General features: G+C 34.2%; 1 pseudogene; it reads right to left on the bottom strand.

The window, feature by feature from the left end:
• Nucleotides 1–422: 422 nt before the first annotated feature.
• On the bottom strand, nucleotides 423–502 carry LOC111543549 (annotated as a pseudogene).
• Nucleotides 503–7,243: the final 6,741 nt, after the last annotated feature.

The raw sequence follows: 7,243 nt of genomic DNA on the forward strand, positions 1-7,243 counted from the left end.
TAAGCAGATCTAAAGCTCACACTGGGTCATACGAAGATTTAGAAAACACGGAGAATAAGAGAAGTCAGTCAGAAAGACTAAGAGGAGGGCCAGTGAGGAGGGGAAAAAAAAAAAATCAGTAGTAGGGAAATACTCCGAGTGTTTCCTGTGTTAATACTGCCATTTTAAGCTGGATCAGAAATGAGCATTGGCTATTGGATTTAGCAATGCTGAGGTCATGTGCAGGGTCAGTAGGATGGGTAGTGAAAATATTTGAAATGGTATTTGAAATAGTATTTGAAATGGGATCAAGGGGACATAACAGAGTAAAATCAGAAAGCAAGTACAGTAAACTTTGGAGTTGAGCTCTATAGGAAAGCATAGAAAAGAGATGATAGCTAGAAGGAAATATAAGCTTTGTATTAAAATAATATTTTTTATGAAAATGTTTTTTATTTAAATATGAAAGTTCAATTATATTTATATTCTACACTTGATCTTAGCCAAAAGGCCGAGAAGCGGTTATTTATACCCTAATGGAAATAATCAAGTCTAAAGATAATGTTACTAATGCAAGAGAAAGGAAGAATATTGGTTTGAATTTCCTCATTTAGGTGAGAGATAATTAACAGGTTCAACTTAGATTCTGATATATTTAGGATTACACATAAAAGTAAATTAAGGTCAGGGTCGGGGTCAATGAAGTTAGAGGTAGAGTTAGAAAGATAACCAGAATAATTTGTCTTTGCTAAGAACATGGAAGGTCAAAAGCTGCATATACGATATAGGTTAGGCAGTGAGTTTATGATGCAGTGAAATTCAAGGAGGATACCTTCTGATTGCTTCTGTTTTTCAGGGAAATAGGATAAAAAATATCATCTAGAGTAAGAATGGTATTGAAGTGAATGAACTAGATAAATAATCTTAGATTTCTGGGTAGGATATATAAGGTCTCAACTGAGATTGGTGTTAGTGATTAAAATGGAAGCCTATTAATTGTTTCTGTGCCCTTATCCACCTGCAAAAGTGTAGTAGTGAAGAAAATAGAGACTGAGAGACTGGCCTATTTGACATAATAAGAGTATAAAATAGGTAGTGAGAGACAAGGGATGCATAATATATACAACAGGAATAAGGACAATTGGCCATACAATTTATATGCTGAGCAAGGATAAAGTTAGTACCAGAAAGTGAATAAATCAGTGAAAGGGTAATAGGATCAATGCCTGTGGGCACAGATAATATTTTTAAAATATAATGACTAGTAGAGCATAGGTACTAACAAATTATAACTAGGTACATACTTAGGAGGCTGAGGCAGGAGAATTGCTTCAACCTGGGAGGCAGAGGTTGCAGTGAACCGAGATCTCCTGATTGCACTCCAGCCTAGATGACAGAGCAGCGAGACTCTGTGTAAAAAAATAAAAAAATAAAAAAATAAAAATAACCAACTAGCTACACAACAAGTCAGAACTCACTGACCACAAACAATTGGTCTTCATACTGGAAATTTCCAGTTGGTATCAGAAATAGTTGTAGGTACTGCTAGAGTTGTTAATGTGTTGAAGTTGGGACACTAAAAGGGCTTTTGCGAACAGAGAGAAAATGTTCTTCAAGGTATGGGATGCTTTAAATTGATATTGTATTTATTAAAGATAGCTCTCATAGTGGATTGCAGAGAGAGGTCAAAGTATAAGTTCACTAGAAGAGAGAGTAGCTCAAAAAACAAAGTGTATGGCATATGGGGTGATCAACTATGTGAACATAGATATTACCAAGAATTAAAATAAGAATGGAACAATTTCCCAAGAGTTCAAATCTGTAAGGAATATCAGAAAGGGTCATAGAGATCTATAGATGACTATAACATGGAACATTATCAAGTGGCATTGTCTATGCTTCAGAAGCTGCAGATTTAGGGGAAGACGGAAAGCACAATGTTCTAACAGGGGTGATAGAAACAAGTAGAAATGCCAACCCAACTTCTATCCCAAGATATAAGACATAAGAGAAAAGTTCTGGAACTTGAGAAATCTATAGGGGAGGTAGAATTTTTCAAAGAGATTTAGATTTAAGATAGAGAAAGAAAGTAAAAGGAAAAACTGAGAGATATGTTGAGAAGATAAACAATAGAACAGGAGGTGTTGGAGAGTAGGTCAGAAAAAGAAGAACGCAAAACCTTCTGGAAATGCTGTTGAGCTGATCTTAGAATCCTGCACTTACTGTGGATTTGACAGGATATCTTTGGTGACCTCAAGGCTCATAGATGATTTGAGGCTGTGAAATTTGTGAGAGAGAGGGTGAGCATTGTTGCCAAAAGCTCTTAGTCCTGTGGAACTCTGTCGTCATGACTGCTAATAAAAAAATGGGGCAAAGGATAGACGTTTTTTCAAGAATAAATAATAACCTGGTTTATATTTTGCTTTATGGAAATGGATTGACAGGTATACTACAAATAGTGAAGCCATGAAGCTGATAATTTACTTTTAGTCTTAGGGAAAAGACCATTTATCGAGATTGTATATCATTAATAAAGTTTTAATGTATGTACCCACTTGATTATCCTTTGTCCTTAAACCATTATTTGCCTAATTTTTGTTCATATATAACTAAACACGAAGTTTTCAAAAACGTACCCCATTCCACACACAAAATCTTCTATATTAGCCTGGTCTTTCTGTCCAATATTCCTTTTTTTGGTTTAGAATGATCTATTGTCAGAGACATTTGAAACAGAGTGGCTACATCTTGAATAGGGGTTAAGTAAAATGAGGTTGAGACCTACTGGGCTGCATTCCCAAGAGGTTAATCATTCTTAGTCACAGGATGAGATAGGATGTCAGCACAGATACAAGTCACAAAGATCTTGCTGACAAAACAGGATGCAGTAAAGAAGCCAGTCAAAGCTCACCAAAACCAAGATGATGACAAAAGTGATCTCTGGTCATCCTCACTTCTCATTGTACACTAATTATAATATATTGGCAAGTTAAAAGACAGTACCACCAGTGCCATTACAGTTTACAAATGCCATGGCAGTATCAGGAAGTTACCCTACATGGTCTAAAAAAGGAGAGGAACACTCAGTTATGGAATTGCCCCACCACCCTTTCCTGGAAAATTCATGAATAATCCACCCCTTGTTTATCATGTAATCAATAAATAACCATAAGTGTACTTAGTCAAGCAGTCCAGCCCCCTGCTCTGCCCACAGAGTAGCCTTTCTTTTATTCCTTTACTTTCTTAATAACGTTGTTTTCAATTTATGGACTTGCACCAAATTCTTTCCTGCGTGAGTAGCAAGAACTCTCTCGTGGGATTTGGATTGGGGCTCCTTTCCAGTAACACTATGACTGATTTTACCAAGATTCACACAATGAACGTGAAATTTAAAAGTATTTGAAAATGCTACTTAAGTTGTAAAAATTGACAGAGGTGATGGTTTCACAACACTGTGAATGTTTAATGCCACTACATTTTACAGTTAAAAATGCTTAAAATGGTTCATTTTACATTATGTACATTTTATTGCAAAATGCTTTTAAGACATTGTATATACTTGTTTCATTATAAATGAAAATATAACTCTTTGAAAAAAGTGCAAGAAAATCAGTTGAAGTTTATTTAATTCACTGAATACTCTAAAATATGTGCAAAAGTGCATCCATAAGTTTTATTTCAACTGTTACATACATTTGTTTGAAAATAATTTCTTCTGTCAATGACATCAAGTCTCACAACTCTATTCAACCCAGAAATCCACCTATGACCTAACCAAATTACATGAAAATTACAAAAGTACTTCAAATTCAGTAGGTTTCCAACTGGATTTATTATTTCTTTTGTCAAACATCTTTTTCTTCCCTATTCATTAACTCAGTTGGAAACAGTCTCTTCCTTCCAAAAATATAGTCAAAAGTTTTCATTATATGTTGATGGGTTATATATTAGTGAAGACTTTTAACTTTTCTATATAAGGGAACCCTTTGCACATGATCTAGCTGCTGTCATCTTTTTGAGGAAGTGTATCACATTGATATCAGTTGTTGTCTGAAAATACAGTTCACAGCATGATACATTTTTTTTTTTCTCCACGACTTTTAAGGAATCCTCAATAGTTAGATAATATATCTCATATATCTTAATATTAAAATAATATATGTTCTGGCTTCCATATATTTTGCCAGTATTATGACCTAGTTAATTGTACTTAATTTCTTTTGTCCTAACCATGCTAATCCAACTGACATTTTAACAAATGTCATTTAAAGACAACAACAAAACAACAACAATGACAACAACAAACTGTGCTCTTTTGTATCCTCTTGGTTTGGAACGGCCATCTATGTGGTTACTGCTTACTGAAACTTCCTTCATTCTTTTTTTTTTTTTTTTACCTGTATATTTGACTTTTACTTATAATAGGGAAAAGTTAAAAGATAGCTTAAATGTTCAGATAGAAAACATGTTTGCAAGTCACAGTTTGTCCTAATGATAGAATATTATACAGCCATTGAGCTTTTTCACAAATAAAGAAACAAGGAAAGAAATGAGAATCCAGTGCAAGAAAATGAGGAAGAATTCTATTAGATTGTTTATCACTATTTTTGGTCAGGTTAATCAAGGCATAAGTTATATACATAAAATCTATTCTTTTTAGCATGTAATTCTGAGTATTGACAAACACATAGAATCAAGCAACCAATATCACAATCAAGATATAGAACAATTCCATCACCCTCTGCTATGGTCCAAATGTCAGTATGGCAATTCCTCAAGGATCTGGAACTAAATGTACCATATGACCCAGCCATCCCACTACTGGGTATATACCCAAAGGATTATAAATCATGCTGCTATAAAGACACATGCACACATATGTTTATTGGGGCACTATTCACAATAGCAAAGAATTGGAATCAAACCAAATGTCCATCTGTGACAGACTGGATTAAGAAAATGTGGCACATATACACCATGGAATACTATGCAGCCATAAAAAAGGATGAGTTTGCATCCTTTGTAGGGACATGGATGCAGCTGGAAACCATCATTCTTAGCAAACTATCACAAGAGCAGAAAACCAAACACCGCATGTTCTCACTCATAGGTGGGAACTGAACAATGAGATCACTTGGACTCGGGAAGGGGAACATCACACACTGGGGCCTATCATGGGGAGGGGGGAGGGGGGAGGGATTACATTGGGAGTTATACCTGAATAAATGATGAATTGATGGGTGCTGACGAGTTGATGGGTGCAGCACACCAACATGGCACAAGTATACATATGTAACAAACCTTCATTCTTTTTTTTTTTTTAATCAATTCATGTGTTTATTGCCCATATATAATTCTTCCTCTGTGAAATGATTGTTCATGTTTTTTGTCTATTTTTCTATTGGGTTGGTTGTGCTTTCCTTATTGACTTATTGAACTTTTATATATACATATTTTTAAACAAATCCTAGTTGGTTGTGTATCTTTCAAATAGCTTCTTTCGGTTTATAATTTGTCCGTTCTATTTAAGGTGTCTGTTGACAAATTTCTTTTTTTTTTTTCTTTGAAACAGGTTTTTATTTTTATTTATTTATATTTTTTATTATACTTTAAGTTCTAGGGTACATGTGCATAACATGCAGGTTTGTTACATATGTATATCTGTGCCATGTTGGTGTGCTGCACCCATCAACTCGTCAGCACCCATCAATTCATCATTTATATCAGTTATAACTCCCCAATGCAATCCCTCCCCCCTCCCCCCTCCCCATGATAGACCCCAGTGTGTGATGTTCCCCTTCCCGAGTCCAAGTGATCTCCTTGTTCAGTTCCCACCTATGAGTGAGAACATGCGGTGTTTGGTTTTCTCTTCTTGTGATAGTTTGCTAAGAATGATGGTTTCCAGCTGCATCCATGTCCCTACAAAGGACGCAAACTCATCCTTTTTTATGACTTGGAATCAACCCAAATGTCCATCAGTGACAGACTGGATCAAGAAAATGTGGCACATATACAAACCTTCATTCTTAAAACAGTGATTAAGATATGACTTTTCACAAAAACTGGCTGGATTCAAGTATTGGCTTTTCTGTTTACTTACCTGTGAAAAGGAAAAAAATATTATTACTATTTAAAAGGGCTGTTGTGAGTGTCAAGTAACAAAATACATGGAAATTTAATGTCTGGCATATCATAAAGACATAGCTATTGTTTCTGTTTCTACTTTTTTGTTACTATTATTATTGTCATTATTATTGTTAACATTTAAATACTGTTCTTTCTCAAGAAAGAAAATATGGTTCAATAGCATTTTCTGGTGTTTATATAAAGTATGGATTTCATTACAGAATACATATTTAATAGATTTTAAGAATGTCTGTCATACAATTTAACATTTCTGAAGTTGGAATGCATCGTCTTATGGATAGCATTTTACAAACCTGCACTGGCATACACTGAGAACCAAGAAGATTTGCATTTGAGTCACCTAAGGACAAAATAAACCTGAGACAACTTTCATTAAATTCTCTGCTTGAGGCTTTTGGACCACACTAGCAGTGTGAATTCAGATGACAAACCTTGCAAGATAATGCCTGGTGATTTAAATCATTTGGGAAAGTTTTACTTCTTCCGCCAAGTATCAGGGTAGAGGCTTGCTCATTAATTTGCTGTCCTTTCTCGTAGTTTAAGGTCTTGTTTACATTTCCCTTTTGTGGAAAGGGAAATGTAAACAACGGTTAATATATAGCAACAGTTAATCTACAACCTTTTGTGGATTACCCTCAAAGGGGAATCTCCTATATAGTTTGCACATGTCCAGCATTTTTTTTTTATTTTCTGAAGTATATGAAAGTACATAAAATAATGACACATCTTAAAATCCATTGCATTTTGTTTTGATGAAATATTTAAATGAGCATTATATAATATTTAACATTTATAGATCAAAATAATCTTGAATTTGTTCATGCATATTATCCTTTTAAATGTGTTTTATCCCTCTTAACCTTTTAATATAACCCTGCTCCACAAATTCTTGCCAAATGCTTTGTATGCAGAAGATGTTATATAAAGATTAGCATCAAATTGTGAATAACATATATTTACTTTGTATAAGGGAACTGTAGTAAAATTTATTTATAGTGATGTAATATATAGGGTAAATACTTTGCTGAATTCATAATATAAAAAGTGTTAAATTTTGCACATATTAGATTGTTATCTACATTATAGTTTCAACATTCGGGATTAATATATAATCATA

This window comes from Piliocolobus tephrosceles, chromosome 2 (genome assembly GCF_002776525.5).
Source record: "Piliocolobus tephrosceles isolate RC106 chromosome 2, ASM277652v3, whole genome shotgun sequence".
Taxonomy (NCBI): Eukaryota; Metazoa; Chordata; class Mammalia; order Primates; family Cercopithecidae; genus Piliocolobus; species Piliocolobus tephrosceles.